General features: G+C 35.0%; 1 long non-coding RNA gene across 1 annotated transcript in view; it reads left to right on the forward strand.

Moving 5' to 3' along the window:
• Positions 1–18,681, forward strand: part of LOC309634839 — a 132,442-nt gene extending 113,761 nt beyond the window's left edge. The window contains exon 2 of the long non-coding RNA XR_014248463.1: positions 122–18,681. This is a non-coding gene — a long non-coding RNA (uncharacterized lncRNA). The remainder of the gene's footprint in view (positions 1–121) is intronic.
• The last annotated feature ends 408 nt before the right edge of the window (positions 18,682–19,089 follow it).

Below are 19,089 nucleotides of genomic sequence, written 5' to 3' on the forward strand. Positions count from 1 at the left end.
GCTTCCATGTCCTGGCTATTGTAAATAGAGCTGCAATGAACATTGTGGTACATGACTCTTTTTGAATTATGGTTTTCTCAGGGTATATGCCCAGTAGTGGGATTGCTGGGTCGTATGGTAGTTCTATTTTTAGTTTTTTAAGGAACCTTGCTGATTCTCAAACATGCCAGGCATTCTCTTTTCTCAGGGTTATGTCATTGCTGCTCCATCACCTGCTATGTTCTGCACCAGTTGCCAGGAGGCTGGCTCCCTGTCTCATTCAAGCCTTTGCTCATGTCATTTTCTCAGTCTTGTCTTCTCTGGCTATTTATTTAAAACTGACTCCCCCGATCATGCACCAAACTCCTTTCCTTATTTATTTTCCTCCATAGCACCCATCATATTCTGATATACCATACTATATACTCTAGATTATAAACTTCAACAAAGCAGATACTTTTGTCTGTTTCATTGACTGCTATATCTCCCCCATATTGGAATAATGCCTGGCTTGTTTTAGGTATTCAATAAGAATTTTCTAGTAAACAAATGAATGGAAAATATTTATGTTAAGGACATTTAATCTGAGATCTATCCAGGCCCATAGATTAGCTTCATGAGTTCAATGAATCTCTTGAAACTGATTACAAAATATTCATAGGTCTTCCTGTATGTATTCTAAAAAGTATGTGGCTAGCTATCATTATTCTGAGGCTTAACATAATATACCTTTCAATGCTTAACACATAAGAAGTACTCAAAATTACAGTTAATATTAGTACTATATTGAATGGCAAGTACCTGTTCATGCATTTTTTTTTTTTTTTGGACTAGACTACAAAGTTCTCAAATAACTTTGAACTCATGTTTTCTAACATAATCTTTGAACTCATATTCTCATATTTGAAAATATCTTTGATCTCATATTATCAAGCATGAAGCAAGCTAACCTTGCTTAATAAATATTTGATGAACTGAACAATTCATATAAAAAGTCCACAAAGAAAAAATGAGAACTAGTTCAAGTTGGTAGATTGAGTGAGTAGCAGTCAATGGGATCTCCTTCCCAAGACCCCATTAAAATAAGATTAATAAAGCAAAATATATAAGAAAATTCACCAGAAAAAATGAACAATATGTGAACATCATTGCACATAATTTTATTAACATTTTGGAAGATGAAGAGTGAATGAAAAAGCAGTTACTGATGGAGAACTTTCAGAAAATTTGACTTTCTAATCCCTAGAAAGCTAAAGAATGCCCAGGACATCTGGGAATACAAAAAGGCAGGTAGCAGTAAGGAGAGAAATGAAATCTGAATATTATTTGAAAATCTATAGCTGAATAGTCAATCTCATCACTCTTCCACACATATACTCCACACTCCACCCTATATCCATTCCGCAAAAGTAAATTCAGGGTTACTCCAACACTAGAAAATAAGCCAAGAAAGAAAATATGCAATAGAAGAAATTATGGCTGCAGTCCAGGAAATCAAAAGATGCTGATAGAAGAGAGATGTCAGAAAGATGGCAGAATAGAATGCTACAGACCTTCCTTCCCCCACAAAGACATTGAGGTAACAGTATATAAGACCAGAACCCTAGAGAGTAGTTAACAAGCTATAGAACTTAGGTATATGTAAAATCAAGAAGGAATTCCAGCAAAACAGGTTTGAAAATTCATGGAGTTTTAAATACCCATTTGTGTCTGTCCACCTACACAGTATAATGCATGCAACCAGAGGAAACCTACCATACTTGGGCTCTCCCATTGGATGGAAACAAGAGTGCATCCAACATTCTAGCTTGTTGGGAGCCTGCCTGATGGAATGGCGTTTATCTTGCCTGTTTTGGAGCACTTAGGGAATAGTGGCAGAATTTGGAAGCCACTAAAAATAGGCAAGCACCACTGCATGTAAGAGCTGCAGTTCCACAGACAGATTCCAAGGGGAACAAGAGATCAGAAAAGATTTGAGAGGTCCTAAAACCTTTAGCCAGGCTGACTGGCAAAGGTTTTTTCCTTCATAAAGCAAGTATGCAAAGACTGCAGAGGAGGTTGTCTTCTTCAAATGCCCATATCCCAGAAAAAGATTAAAAGGCATATAAAGAAATAGTAAAATATGGCCCAATCAAGGGAAAAAAATAAAATTATGGAAACCAAACCTAAAAAAATACAGATCTATGAGCTACCTAACAAATAATTTAATAGTAACTGTCATACGAATATTTAACAAACTTCAAGAGACTACAGATAAACAAATAATTGAAACCAGGAAAACAATGCATGAACAAAATGAGAATACCAACAAAAAGAAACTATAAAAAGAATAAAACAAAAATTCTGGAGTTGAAAAAAACTAAAAAATTCACTGGAGGGTTTCAATAGCAGACTTGTTCAGGCAGAATAAAGAATGATCACACTTGAACAAAAGTCATCTGAAGTCATTAAATCAGAAGAGGAAAAAGAAAATAGAATTAAGAAATAAGAAGAAAATCTAAGAGACTTATAAGATACCATCAAGTGGACTAAAATACACATTATGGAAATCCCAGAAGGAGAAGAGACAAAAAGGGATAGAAAACTTCTCTGAAAAAATAATGGCTAGTGGCTGATTCACTTTGTTATAAAGCAGAAACTAACACACCATTGTAGAGCAATTATACTCCAATAAAGATGTTAAAAAATAAATAAATAAAAAATAATGGCTGAAAACTTCCAAAATCTGATGAAAGAAATAGACATATAATTTCAAGAAGCTCAAAGACTCCATTTGGGATAAATCCAAATAGGACCACAGTGATACACATTCATTATAATAAAACGACCAAAAGTCACAAAGAATCGTGAAAGCAGCAAGAAAAAAGTAACTCATCACATAAAAGAAAAACTTCCATAAGCTTATCAGCAGATTTCTCAGAATAAATTTTATAGGCCAGAACAGATTGGGATAACACACTTAGATGCTGAAAGAATAAAATTGTCAACAAAGAATATTATACTATATCCAGAAAAAATGTCCTTCAGAAACGAACAAGAAATTAAAATTTTCCTAGATAAACAAAAAGTTAGACAGTTTATTGCCACAGGCTAACTCCACATGAAACACTAAAGGGAACCCCTTTAAGATGAAACAAAAGGATGTTAGACAGCAACATGAAGCCAAATGGAAATATAAAGTTTTACAGTAAAGGTAATACATGGACTGACGTAGTAACCTGTGTTACCGTAACTTTGGTGCCTAGAATTTAAGTGACAAAAATATTTTTTTAAACTATAAATCTATCTTAATGGGTACACAATATATTAAAACATTACAACCGATGACACAGAAGGAAAATGAATTATAAGATAATATTATCAACAATTGGACACCAAAAAATTTGATATCCTAAAAGAAGTGCATAAATTCCTAGAAACACCCACTTACCAAGACTGAATTACGAAGAAATAGAAAATCTGAACAAACCAGTAACTAGTAAGTAGTTTCAATCAAAATCAAAAGCCACCCCTGCCCCCAAAAATAAAAGCCCAGGATCAGATGGCTTCACTATAAAAATTAACCAAACATTTGAAAAATTAGCACGAGTACTCTTGAAACTCTTCCCAAAAATTGAAGAGAAAGAAACAAGTCCTCATTTTATAAGGACATCATTACTCAGATACCAAAGCCAGACAAAGACAATACAAGAAAACTACAAACCAATATTCCTAATGGATATTTATGTAAAAATCTCAACAGAACACTGGCAAACTGAATTCAGCAGCACGTTAAAAGAATTATACTACATGACAAAATGAGGTTTATTCCTGGAATGTGAGCACGGCTCAACATATGAAGTAAAAATGAAAATCAATCAGTGTAATATAGCACATAATAGAATGGACAAAAACCACATAATTATCTCAACTGATGAAGAAAAAAAGCATTTGACAAGATTCAAGAACTTTTCATGATAAAAACACTTAACAAACTAGGAATAGAAGAAAACTACCTCAACATAATAAAATCCATCTATGAAAAGCCCACAGCTAACATCATAGTCAATGGTGAAAGAATGAAAACTGCAAATATGTATTATTTAGCTATTAAAAAAAAGAAAATCCTACCATTTGCAACAACATGGATGAACTTTGAGGGCATTATACAAACTGAAATAAATCCGACTGAGAAAGACAAATATTATATGACCTCAATTATGCCTGGAATCTAAAAAACCCTAACTCATAGAAACAGACAGTAAATTCTTATTGCCAAGGGCAAAGGGTGAAGGTGGTCAAAGAGTACCAACTTCCAGTTATAAGATGAATAAGTCCTGGGGATGCAATGTAAGGCAGTGTGACTATAGTTAACAATACTGTATTTTGTACTTGAAAATTATTAGGATAGTAGATATTAAAAGTTCTTACCACACACAGAAAAAAGTAATTACGTGAGGTGATAGATTTGTTAACTACCCTCACTGTGGCAATCATTTCGCAGTATATATGTCTATCAAATCACTGCGTAGTATACCTTAAACTTACACAATGTGATATGTCAATTTATCTCAATAAAGCTTGAAAAAAATAAAATTAATACAATAAAAATAGCATTTTGGTTATACAAATTAGAAGAATTGTATTCAAAACAGGCTAATGAGTTTACTTCCCCTGAGTGGGATTAAATAAGAATGGCAAATGGAGCCAGAAGAAGGCAAAGCAGAAGGGTCTTAGATTTCACAGAAGTTCTTATGGATACAATTTAACTCATTAGTATGTGCATGAAACATATTGATAGGACATATAAATTATTGTAGGGTAAAAACAGCTGGGTTTTTGCTGGAATACTTGCAGTATAAAATAGGATATGGGAGAGAGCAATTCTATAGTGTAAATATTTTATTCTTAGTTAAGACATTTAAAAGACAGCAGGTATCAACCTATTTTGACACATGACAGATTTACATGAGTTTTTCCTTAAAAAAAAAAATCACTACTCTAAAGAGGAGTGGCTGAGGATGGATTGAGGAGATAAGGGAGTCAATAGCAATCCTTTTGAGTCTATTGTTGAAGAAGCAGCAAACTACTCATGGATACTGTGAAAAACAGCAGAGGCAAGAATCTTGGTATCTCTTTTGTGTAAGATGTACAAATCAATGAAGGGCAAATAAACCCAGCCAATGTACCAACCTCCACAGAACCTTTAAAATAGAAGTCACTGCAAGAATATAGACTCATTTCCTAGGAATAGGTTAATGTAAATTCATGCATTTCTAATTAGCAATTAACATTTAAACAAATAGAGAAAGTACTATATTCTCTCTTAATTCTAATACATAGGTGTATTTTAGCTGTTCTCCTTTAGAAATTTAATTCAGTAATTTATGGTCTTCTCTAAAAAAAAAAAAGTCTCTTTTAACACGCCACAAATAGTAGACTATTTTGTGTGGCTATATTTTCTTTCTGGACCATCTGCCTACAAAGCAGGAATTCAACAAGTTTGAACTCAAAATAGTACCACTCTCTCTGAAATCTCTCATTCACCTTTAAACCCAAAATTAGATACATCATCTTCCCACAGCTCGCCCTCCTCCCTCACCACCAGGCATATTCAGGCTGCCTTCCCTAGAGTTCTCCAAAACAAACCCCTTCGTCTCCAGCCTCTATCTCCAATTTATAAATCTCTATCTCCATTCTGTCACTTTCTTTGCTACAACTGTTCTCCCAGATTGATTTTTATGCCCAGGCATCTAAAAACTTGCAGCAGCTTAAAACTGGTTTCCTTTACTCCAGTTGTACCCTTCTCAAACCCATGCCCACGATGTTGTCAAAATAATCTAATTACAAACCAAATAGGTGCACGTCTCTCCACTGTTTAAAATGACTTTCTTTTAGCTTCAAGATGAAAGTTAAGCACTTAGCATTGTTTATGAAGTTCTCCATATTCTGATATCTGTCACCTTCTTTAGCCCTGCTACTCTTTGTCTCACTGTGGTAATGAGAGGTGGCCATAAAATCTTTGTACTCTTCCCATTGAGAGGTAGGGTCCAGTCACCGTCACCATCACCATACCCTCATGACTGCATTTCTCCATTAGAATATGGCAGAAGTCATGCTATTTACCTAATACCTAAATGCAATTAACTAGTTTACATATATTACCCCTTGCATCATGTCTGTAAGCTTACTAGTCCCATTCAAAAGATGAGGAAATTGAGGCACAATGTCTTTACAGAAGTGGCTAAGATTCAAATCCAAAAGGCAGGCTTAAAGAGCTTCGCTTCTGCTTTCACCCTTGTCAGTAACACTCATTCTTGGAATCCAGTTTTGAGACAGACCAGACAGCCCCGTGGAGAAGTCCACATGGAGGAGAATCCCAACTCCTAGCTAAGAGCTCCAGCTGAGATCCCAGCCAGTGACCAGCTCCAACTGCCAGTCACATGAGCGATGCTTGTGTAGCAGATGATCCATTCCTGCCAAAATCTGCCCTAATTGTATAATCATGAACAAGTAAATGATTGCTGTTCATTTGTTCGCTATGTTGATAGAACATCAAAATATACATGCTTAACAAGCTATATATAAATATATATATATACACACATAAATATACACATATTACATATACTTAAGTTCCAAAGACAGATAGTTCATGCCTATGCCTCTATTATATTTCATAGACCTTTCTGAAAAATCTTTCTTAGCTCACTGCTCAAACTCATTTTAAAGATATAAGTAAAGGCAGAATCCTCTCTAAGATGCATTCTGTGACACTGCCATCTCACGCCCCCTCAAATTGTGAAGTTGGGCTCGGTACCCTTCCTTAGTGCTTCTACGATATCTATTAGAATGAAACTTTCTGAGAACAGGTGGTGTGTATTAATCACTCTCATTATATTTTCTTATCAGCTAGTCTCCCTAACCTTTGTACATGCCTAGACAAATAGGTTTCTATTAAATATTGAAATAACTAAATTTTCTTATTGTGTTAGCTACCTGAATTGTGGACAAGTGATCTTTGTAGTAAAATGAGAACAAGGAATTAAGAAGAAGGTGGTGAAGGAAGGAGGAAATAAAATCTAAATGTAATGCACATATTTACACGTATTTAACACTTATAGTATCTTTATGAAACAAATGTTAGTCCTCTTATTTTAGAAATGAAGAAATTGAGGTTCAAAATGTTTACAGAGATAAATGAGATTCAATCTCAAGTATAAGTGACTTCAAAGTCCTTATTCTTCCTATTATACTGTTGTGCCTTATGTTCCCAACCCATGCAGTCTTCTAAAATTAGTAAAGTCGTATAGAATCAGGAAATATTACTCAGCTAGTGTATTGTGAAGAGTTGAACATAACATCATGCCGATGCCTGATGTTTCATAGAGTAGTGCTACAAAAGTTGTGTTCTGGAAAACCATCATCATTACCTGAGTACTTGCGAAAAATGTGAATTCATGATCCTCACCCCTGAATTGCTAAATTAAATCTTTGGTGTTGGGTCCCAGCAATTTGTGTTTTAACAAGCCCCACAAGTGATTTTAATGCTTTCTTAATTGAAAACCACTGCCTTTGAATATCACAACCTTTGTGATCACAGAACATTTAGTATGATTTTCTCTTTTCACAGATAAAGAAACAGAGGGTATCTATGTTTGGCCTTGTGAATGTATTATAATTAACAAATGGCAACACAAAAACTAAAGTCAAGATATCCAGATTACCAGTTAAAGGCTTTCATTTCATCTCAGTGAGATTTTTACTTGTAACGTATGTCAAATTTTGACTATCAATAACATAAAAGTTTTGTCTCAAACAAAAGAATCAAAAGTACATATACATACATATACTTATCTAAATACACTGAGATGGCGATTGCTCTCAGAAGGACATATGCAGAGACTTGAATCTCAGCAGGCTAACATACCCAGCTGTAGTAGGGCAATGACAAGGGAGGTTCACAAAAGAAACACGCTAAGGATACATTGAACCAGCGTGAATTGATGAGGCATGATTATAGAGTACTGCAGTATAATCATAGCATAAAGAACAGGCTGAAGTACCAAAATCAGAAATATGAGCAAAAGCCCTGCAAACATCTGCTTTACCCCAACTCAAGATTACTAGTCACATTTGCCTGGGGTAAAACAATCTGCTGGTCACACTTTACCAAACTTAGATGGCAATTCTGAAACATGAGAAGGCCGAGAAAATGCATGTGTGCTCAAATGTACATAACTACCCAGAAAACAAAACTTCATAAATATATGTAATATATATAAATGCAGATGAATTTAGATACATGACATTTTAGTTTTCTCAAAGCCATAAAATATCTCTTCATACTTTGAAAGGTTTAGGAAAAAATTGAATATGATAATCTCCTCTTGGAGATTTACATGCACTTTAGTGTATCAATATCCTTAAAGTGTTCTACAGCAAATAAAACCTTTCTTAAACTTTCGTTACCCATTGTTCTTTGAACAAAGATTTAAAAAACAAATTCTAACAAGTGTATAGTCTTCTTCTAAGGACGAATCCCCATCCTCTTACTCCCCTAGGATTTCAGCATCCCTGCTGCCTATTCTTCTGTTGGACAAGAAACAAAGACTATATATGCCTAGTAGCACTAACACTCCTGTGGAAAAGGAGTCACAGGCTGAAGAGATTTCATATAAAATTTTGGGGTTTTGCTTTCTCTTGAAAAAAAAAATCTGAAAACATTGTGCTTACCTTCCTGTAAGGCAACAGTTAGCTCTCACCTATTAGTGGCTGCCGTTTTATGCTGAGATAAGGGCTCTTCTGTTTGCCACAGTGCTTACCACTGCCTAATTCACTCAATTATTTTATCTGCTTGCCCTTATACGTTTCAGAATTTGTTATCCTTATTGTGGGACTTAGAGGGAAAAGGGTCACTCACTTCAGATGACAAGAAATTGTCAGTGATTTAGGTAGAGGTTTGTGATTAATTACTTTGCTACTTAGTGGATTTTACTTTTGCTTAAACTACTTGCTGATGATAGTCATAGGTCAGAATGCAAATACTCACATTGTTTTCCTACATATCCACTCCCATTCTGTCTGGTTTTAGATGAAAATAATGAAGTCAAAGAACTATTGATAATTTGTGGTCTGAAGTATACATGTAAATCAAAAATCTTTCCCCCTGTGTTCTAATAAGATGATTTAAAAATAATATCATCTCTGCTCTTTGGAAACCTAACTTTCATTAATTGATATTCAAGGCAATGTTATTCCCATCTTCTCCATGTAAATGAGGGAATCAGATTGCCATTTGCTTTTATTCTATTTAAACATTTATGAGGAACAAGAGTAAAATGATAAATATGCTAAGCTTGTTTGAATTGCTATTTAGTACAATGCCTAGATTTTGTTATTTGAAGAGTATTCCTCCCACAATAAAATAATTATTATTTAAAAAGAAACAATCTGTATGTCCAAAGAAGATATACAGATTGCCAACAAACACATGAAAAGATGTCCAACATTACTAATCATTAGAGAAATGCAAATTAAAACTACAATGAGGTATCACCTCACACCAGTCAGAATGGCCATCATCAAAACATCTACAAACAATAAATGCTGGAAAGGGTGTGGAGAAAAGGGAACCCTCTTGCACTGTTGGTGGGAATGTAAATTGATACAGCCACTATGGAGAACAGTATGGAGGTTCCTTAAAAAACTAAAAATAGAACTACCATATGTACCAGCAATCCCACTACTGGGCATATACCCTGAGAAAACCATAATTCAAAAAGAGACATGTACCACAATGTTCACTGCAGCACTATTTACAATTGCCAGGACATGGAAGCAACCTAAATGTCCATCAATAGATGAATGGATAAAGAAGATGTGGCCCATATATACAATGGAATATTACTGAGCCATAAAAAGGAACAAAACTGAGTTATTTGTAATGAGGTGGATGGACCTAGAGTCTGTCATACAGAGTGAAGTAAGTCAGAAAGAGAAAAACAAATACCATATGCTAACACATATATATAGAATCTTAAAAAATGGTACTGATGAACCTAGTGACAGGGCAGGGACAAAGACACAGACCTAGAGAATGGACTTGAGGACACAGCGGGGGAAAGGGAAGCTCTGATGAAGTGAGAGAGTGGCATGGACATATATACACTACCACATGTCAAATGGATGGCTAGAGGGAAGCAGCTGCATAGCACAGGGAGATCAGCTCGATGCTTTGTGACCACCTAGAGGTGGGATAGGGAGGGTGGGAGGGTGGCTCAAGAAGGAGGGGATATGGGGATATTTGTATACTTATAGCTGATTCACTTTGTTGTACAACAGAAACTAACACAACATTGTAAAGCAATTATACTCCAATAAAGATATTTAAAAAGAAAGTAAAAAAAATAAAAAGAAATAGAGACAGTTTGGGAATAATACATCACATTCAGCTTTTCTCTCTGGTTTCTAAGAGCTGCCTTTCTTCTTCCTTCTGGGCATGAAAAGAAGATAAGCCACTCTGACTTTCTCCCTCTGCTCATTTTTCTCTCTCGCTATGTCTGTTCCTGAAGGGAATAGAAAGTGTCAGGAAGCTTAAGAAGCAGCTTAAGTGTTATCTGGGCTGGTTTTTCCATTCTCTGCTTGCTCAATAAGGAAATATGGTGTAACTGTCACCCTCCTCAGTACTGTTAGGGCCCTCTTGGACAAAAGGGAAAAGAGTGATATGGAGCATTAAAACAAACTTTCTATGATTAGATAATTTTCAATTCACGGAAGAGTTGGTAAAGATAGTATACAGAGTTTCTATATACATTTCCACTAGCTTCCCTTTATGCTAACAACTTAACCACAGAATATTTATCAAAACTAAGAAATTAACATTGATACAATGCTATTCAATATTAACCGAAATACATAATTTATGTGAATTTCATTTTTTTTTTTTTTAATATTGTCCTTTTCTGTCCCAGGATCCAGTCCAGGGTATCACGTTGCATTCAGTTGTTATGTCTCCTTAGTCTTCTCTAACATAGGAGAGCGCCTCAGACTTTTCTTTAAAAAACTTTATACTTCCGAAGAGTACTGGTCAGTTTATAGAATGTCCCTTAGTTTGGTTTGTCTGATGTTTTATTTTGATTAGATTGAGGTTATGCATTATTGCGAAAGATATCTCAGAGATCGTACGCCTTTCCTAGTGCATCATATCAGGGGTACATGATATCTGTATCTTATTACTGGTGATGTTATCCTTGCACTTGACCACTTGGCAAAAGTGGTGTTTGCTTGGGTTTTGTCAAGTTGCTGTTTTCCCTTTTTAATTACCAAATATTTTGTAGGAGATATCTTGAGACTATACAAATACCCTATTTCTGCTTAAACTTTTGTCCACTAATTTCTACATCCATGCCTACTACTCTTCCATTTGCTGCTTTCTTTCTGTCACCAATATTTGAAATTCTTCTGTAGGGGATTTTTATCTATTCTCCTCTATTTATTAATTTATTTTGTTATTTATTATATCATATGGACTCATGAATTTTATTTTATCACAAGAAACAGTCATAGACACCACAGAAATGAATGAGTGTGATTATGTTCCAATAAAACTTTATTTATGGGCACTGAACTGAATTTATATGATAGTCACATGCTGTGAAATATTATTTTTTAATATTTTTCAACTATGAAAATGTAAAAATCATTCTTAGCTCACAGATGGCAGAAAAACAGGCAGTGGGTAGGATTTGGCTCACAGATTATAGTTTGACAATTTCTGGTCTAATTAATAAATTTAACCATTTTCAAAATACCTGATACAACAATTGTGGAAGAAATCCAGAAAAACCACAGTTAAAAAATTATCCAAGGAAAAAGATGCATAGTGCCTTGACCACTGCCTCAAAAATATAATATTTAATAACCTCCAAAATAGGAATAGTGAATCTCACAAGTTTCCATTTGTTAGCTTGCCTTCCTTAGCAGTTTATTCTCACTGGAAGACTTTTCCTTATATAGAGTCCACCAGGATCACCTTCTGAGAGCGGAGTTGAAGTTTTGTTGTTTATTTTCCCTGTTGTGACATTTATTTTTTCCATAAGTCTACAACAAATATCTATCTTTATCTAGAACCTCTACTGTGCCAGGAATTTTTCCAGACACTTGGAATATAATAGTAAACAAAACAGGCAAAAATCTCTGTATTCACGAAGCTTATATTCTAGTGAATCTTTTGATGGGAGGGGATAGAGACAGATATGAAAAAATAAAAATAATATAAAATTAAATAACATGATATCTGTGAAGGGTTAAATACTATGGAAAAAAAACAGATCAAGGCAAAAGAGAAAGGAGAAATGGAGTTGGGGAAGTTCCATTTTAAATCAGAGTAGATCTCACTGAGAAGATGATTTGGGAATAAAAGATTTGAAGGAGGTTAGGGAATTTGCCTTGGAAAAAACTGTAAACTGAGATTTCCTAGAGGAGATAAGAGCCAGTGGGAAATCGCTAATATCCCAAAGCCAATGTGTCTGCAGCAGAGTAAGGCAAGGCAGGAATAGCAGGAACAAAAGACGGAGGGATGAAGTGGACTGTTTGTTTTGATTTAATTCTGTGGAGACAAATAGCTTGGCTAATCAGGTGCATGCCAGAATTTAAGAGAGAGAAAGAAAGAAAGAGAGAGAAAGAGAGAAGGGAAGAAGAGAGAGAGGGAGGGGGAAGAAGGGAAGGAGGTGTTAAAATAAAATGGAGACCAGGCTTGAAAATCCCCAAACAGACAAAACCATTTAAGCCATGTAAGCAAAAGTAAATCTAGCTTATATTGTGAACAAGCAAAACTTAACTTCGGTTATTTCTTATAAGTGCTTCTGATGATAATCATAAAAGAAACTTAAGTCATCTTTCTAAAGTGGTATAAGATAGTCACTTTTAATGAATCCCGTAATGTCTGGAACCACCATTGTAATAACCTATCATTGTAAAGGTTAAAAACTTCCTTATTTTCACTTTAAAAGTCATCCTGTAATATCATACCTCTAAGCTTTGTATCATTTTTGGATTTGAAGACTCCCAGTTTATGAGCTGTTCTTCTATGTTCAATAAACTCTTGCCAAATACTATTTTAATGATCTGGTTTTAACATTTACTGTTTCTGGATTTTTGACAAAGGGAAGATGGGAAGGAGTGAAGGAGGGAGGGAGGGAGGAAGCAAAGATGGAATCAAAGAATGAAGGAAAGAAAGAAGGAACAAATATACTACTTATATATATTTTATGTAAGTATATTTAAGTATACACTACTTAAATATATTTTATATATATTAATATAAAAATTATCTGAAGTAACATCTCATAAACTCAAAGGGGATTGTATTTTTGTAAAATAACATTAATAAATATAATATTTAAAATAAATAAACTCTACGGTGAGTTAATTTGTTCCAAGCACTGCATTAAGCATTTTCTATACGTATTCTCATTTAATCTTCACAATGTGAGTAAAGAATCTTTATGGCATTATTTTAAAATATCCATAACTTGGAAATAAGTAAAAGATGACCGCATGTCCATTCAATGTCCCACTAGAGCATTGTCTGACAGGACTAGCCAAGAATTCTGTAATTTTCTAATGTTATATACATTTTATTTTATTTTATTTACTATTAATGGAGGATTTAAGAACTCTGTAAAGGTAGCTATTGATTTGTATAAAATTGATAGTATAGTAAATGCTTCATGTCAAATAGCAATGCAAATGAATGTTGAGATGCAAATAGAGATACAAGCATGCTAAAGATTCTCCCCCCCCAAAGTTTTATTTATTTTTTATTGTCCAGTGGGACATCAACCTGTTTTGTATGTGATTTAGAAATCCTATTCCAGCTTTCTATCTTTCGAAATAGAAAAGAAAGAAATACTTTAAATAGAAACACTTTGGTTTTTCTTAAATTTTTAAAAACAAGGTTTCTCATAAAGAAGTTTAATACTTTTTGACACATGCTTATTCTATATTTCTACGAAAACTGTACTTTTAACTTTTTGCAAAGTGTACTTTGAGAATTTCAGTGGCATGCCCCTGATTAAGCCTAGGCAGATAGGAGAAACTCTCAAATGGCTGAAGCTGTAAGATAAAGATTCTGGAACGGTTCTTGACCATGAAAACTCTTGTGAACCAAAATTTGAAGAGAGTAGAGTCTACAGAAGGAGAGAGATAAGAAGGAAGATGCACAAGGAAGATAGAAAAGAGGTGGAAAGAGTCTTGACATTGTTCAAGTACTGGATTCTACTTTTCTCTGAAGTCTAGCTCAGATTCCATCCTCAACTTCAACTGGACAGCTTAGAATAATTATTTATAAGTTCATTATTCTTAAGCTAATTTAAGTGGTGCTGTTATTTGGTTATTTTTTGTAATGCAACCCCAAATACAAAAAAAAAAAAAATAGTGTTTCAACTATAATACATCTCAAAATGTAGCTGGCTGCATGGTGGATCCTAGTAAGGATTCCTTCACAGTGGGTTGACAGATACCAGTCTTTTTGATATTGCTTATTTTCTCTGAGGCACATGCTAGAGAACCACAGGAATGGGAGATTTAAAGTGATTAGTAGAAAGATATCAGGTTACCAGTTCATATATATCAAGTGTCTGATATGTGTGAGCTCTGCTCTAGAACTAGGGAAATATTACTCAAGTAAACTGACAAAAATCTTTCACCTCAGAAGGAACTTATACTTTGGTAAAGAGTTGTTCTTAGTGAAATCTTATTCTCTTTGGTATGGCCCACCTGAGAATAATTAAGAACTCACAATACAAGCTAGTTTTGTAAAAAGAAACTCTTTTTGCCTACCTTCAGGTATATGAGATTGTGTGAGATTACCATGATCAAGAAAGACATTCTGGGAAATGGCGTGGGGAGATTCTGAGTCTTGTGACCCAATACCATTGCTGTGAATCCTTGCCAGGAGGCAAATGACAATGTACCTAAAGATAGAAATACTGAGTCTCCAGGCCTATTACTAAGAAACAGAACCAAAACAATAGAGTCCAAATCAAACTGCAAGATTTCCCAAGATTTCTGGATTTTGGTTACCAGCAAATAGAACTCCTTCAAATAAAATTGCTAATAGCAAAGTTTTAAGGATTAAAAAGTTTAACATTAGTTCATATAGTTTACATCATTTTTGAATGATAGCTATTCTATAGAAGCATCCTGAATTTACTGAAAGCTTTAATTAAAGTATGGACGTGATTCATATCTTTGAGGAGTTCATAATTAGGCTGTGCAAAGCTGTGAGGAAATAAATAACAGTGCAGAGTAGAGGAGAAAAAAGTCCAGAGGGATGAGCAAAGCCATAGATACTGCAACTGTCAAAGGGCCCAGATTTACTCTAAGCCTGAATCTGTACACTTGACATTCAGAGTAAAGCCAAATCTCACTTTAATGAGACCATTTTATCATCAGCCTCTGCCTTTCTCCTACAAGAAGCTAGCTGTTAAGAGCAATATGTTAATGACCTGCTTCCAAAGCAAACTTTGAAATAAGAAGTCCTAAAAATACTACCTTATTCATGCATCATTATGTTTATATAGCAGAATATTTTTTAATCAGTATCTATGTCTTCTACTATGTATGTATTTGTAAATAGTGCCTTAGCGTCCTGTGGAAAGAAGAAATGCAAAATACATCCAAGAATAACAACAATGACAAAAGAATAAAGTAAGATAAGGAAACCTAATCTGTAGAATCTCAGATTTTAGAGCTAGAAGAGAATTTAGAGATTATTTAAATCAATTCCCTTCATTTTGAAGATAAGAAAAGCCCAGATAGGTTACGCACATATAGAGCCAGGAATAGACACAGATATTCCAATGAAAGTGGAAGCCAGAACCACAGAGGAGCCAGAGTCTGTACAGTCTTACAGCTAAAGAAAACACACACGCACACACACACACACTTACACACACACAAAAGAGCCCTACTTTCAGGTGTTCTTTGTTTGCATTGTTTAATGCACAAAAGCACCACATTTCATTGATTCAGTAAATATGTATTGAGAACATACCATACACCAGGCTTTCTGTTAAGTGTTAGCAAATACAGTGTCTGCTCAAGTATTTGTTTTCTAAAACAAATAAACCTGCAGGACCATGCTTTGAAATAAAGGTTATGTTAAATCAGGTTTTACTTATACCATGAGGCTATGACTCCTAATTCTCACTAAATTAAAATTCTAAAGGCATAGATATTGCCTGAAATAGTATTTTCAGAAAATTACAGTGGATGACATAAATAAATAGCATGCCATGCTTAAGTTTCCTGTAAGAAAGAGCAGATTAAGTTCTGATTGCCACAAGATGGAAATCAGAGAAGCTGATAGAGGGGTATTAGTCTCTCCACCGTATCAGACCATCAGAGGAAGACATAGAGAGTTCGAATACCATCCAGACTCTACCAGTGGTCAGCAATGTTCACTCTGAGGTGGTAGAGAGTAACATGCATGGAGGGATTTCTGTAGGATGGTCATTTTCCACAACAGCAATGTTTTCAAGTTTCAGGTTGGGAAATTTATCTGGTTTAATTAGAAACATACCAAAAGATGGCAGTGATCATAGGAAAGGTCCTGGAAAGCAGAGAGATATGTGAGAAAGTCAAGTTTCTAGATAAAATCTGCCTCAGGGTCAGGTTCCAAATAACACAGAAAACAATTCCTACGACATAGTGGGAACCTCATAAACTTGTTGAATTAATGAATAAATTAATGATATTGTCATCATTCACCAGTGTAAGTAACACATTACACTCAATCTTTCTTTGAATACATGTTGCTTTGGTACCTATAATATTCAAAGTATTCTGATAGGTTCTATTGATGATAACAAAGTAAAATGGATACAGCTCTGACCTCAAAGACTACAGAGTATAGACAGGGAGCTATGGCAAGCATATTCATATCAATTTATAAGGAGGCATAATAAATGCAAATAATTGACAGATATAAAATTCAAAGGAAGAAGTCACTTGTGGTCAGAAGAAAAAGTGAAATCTACAACTTGATTATGAGTGAGAGAGCAACTGAGATGGAATTAACAGATGTGCCCTGGCATTTAGGAGAAACAGTAAAGGGTATGGGCCAGGGTATAAGGTATAGAAACAATGAGTAGAGTAATCAGAAAAGGGGTTACAAGTCACAACAGGGTCAGATCCTGAAAGCCTTGTAAATTATTCTTAATTTTCACTTTACTTTGATAGTATAAAGAATCTGAAGGTCTGTGAGCAGTAGGGTCAGAATCTAAGTGGCTTTGTAATGTTTAATGTGGCAGTCATTTGTGGGATAGATAGAAAAGGAAGAAACCAAGTGCATATAAATAAATTTGATGGCTATAACAAAGGTCCATATTAATAAACTTTTAAAAAACTATTATTTCCCATGAGTTTCAATGTAGGAGGATGTAATTGCATAAAAAATAATATCTTGGTTCATATAAATTTGATATTTTATAGTAAACTCTTAAAAGTCAAATATTGCATGTCTTAGAAATGTCAGAAGTAATAAAAAATCAACGTAATATTAGTTATCCTACTTTACGTTATAGCAAACTCATAACTGCTATCGACTAAATGCTTTGAAAATTCTTTAAGGAACATTATAATAGAGTTTTTAATGGAAAAAAAAGCAGGTCAGTTTCACCCCAAGAGAGGTCTCCATCAGATAATAGGAGAAATTCACAGTTCGCTGCCTTTTTCTATAGTGCATCTTCTCCTGTTTCTTGCTTGAGTTTGGGGCAGATAAAAATGACAGGTGGAGGTGGCAAAGGTCAAATTGTTCTAGAGGTGGTGAACTAAATCATTATATATATTAAGAAAATGATAGAAAAGGCCTGAGCAGAATTCTCCAGGGAAAGAAACATTAAAATAAAAACGATTTGCAGCTGTCCTACAAAAAACTAGATCTCTCTTCTCCTAATGTTGCAATCAATTCTTGATTACCTACACTAATTGGGGAAGTAGTGGCACATTTATCTCAAATTCATTTGTATGTGATGACTGACTCAAGGACACTTGATAATATTCATGGCCTGTTGAGACTCTTCGAGGACCATGTTCTAATGATCTAATACCAGTATTCTAACACCAATTCTTAAGACTTTTAGAGTGCCCTTGAGAAGACTGAAAAGGAGTGAATAATACAGAAAAATAAGTATTTCATTTTACTTCATTAACTGTAGAGAACCAGGATGGGCATGACAACATCAACTAAAATACAATTTTCACAAGGCTGTCCTAGGATATACTACCCAGGCAAAGTTGTGAATTTAGTTCCATAATGGAAATACATGCTTTTCTAAAACTATAGAAAATAGAATAAAAACTAAATTAACCTACTGTATGACGAGGCACTGCATAACTATGTCAATTCAAAATCTGACTTCAGGGCTTCCCTGGTGGTGCAGTGGTTGAGAATCTGCCTGCCAATGCAGGGCACACGGGTTCGAGCCCTGGTCTGGGAAGATCCCACATGCCGCGGAGCAACTAGGCCCGTGAGCCACAATTACTGAGCCCGTGAGTCTGGAGCCTGTGCTCCGCACCAAGAGAGACCGCGATAATGAGAGGCCTGTGCACCGCGATGAAGAGTGGCCCCCACTTGCCGCAACTAGAGAAAGCCCTCGCACAGAAACGAAGACCCAACACAGCCATAAATAAATAAATAAAAATTAAAAAAAAAAATCTGACTTCAGAGACCAACAAATCCTGCCATTCATCACGTTCAGATGAGTTACAACTGCAGAAAGTAATCCAAAAGCAGTGGGTTGAGCAGTTTCTCTCTCTCTCTCCCTTCCCTTCCCACATGTGTATGTTACTCACAGGTCAATTTGTACTTCTGATGAAAGTTATATACCCTAATTTCAGAAAAAAATGTGCTAAATGTGCCTAATAATTTCCATACAGTTTGAGGACATTCACCAATCCCCTAAAACCCTCTCTAGCGAGACAGTGAAGTTTTTCTTTTGTCTCGTGTACAAGGCCTTCAATTCCAGTCAATGCTACCCAGTAGTTAGTAAGGTCTTGCGTTATTGAGAGGAGATTGTTATCTAAGTGTGTCTGTCTTCCAGTATGGATGTCAGTATGGATGTC

Source organism: Balaenoptera borealis, assembly GCF_965194805.1.
Source record: "Balaenoptera borealis genome assembly, chromosome: 9".
NCBI classification, from domain to species: domain Eukaryota; kingdom Metazoa; phylum Chordata; class Mammalia; order Artiodactyla; family Balaenopteridae; genus Balaenoptera; species Balaenoptera borealis.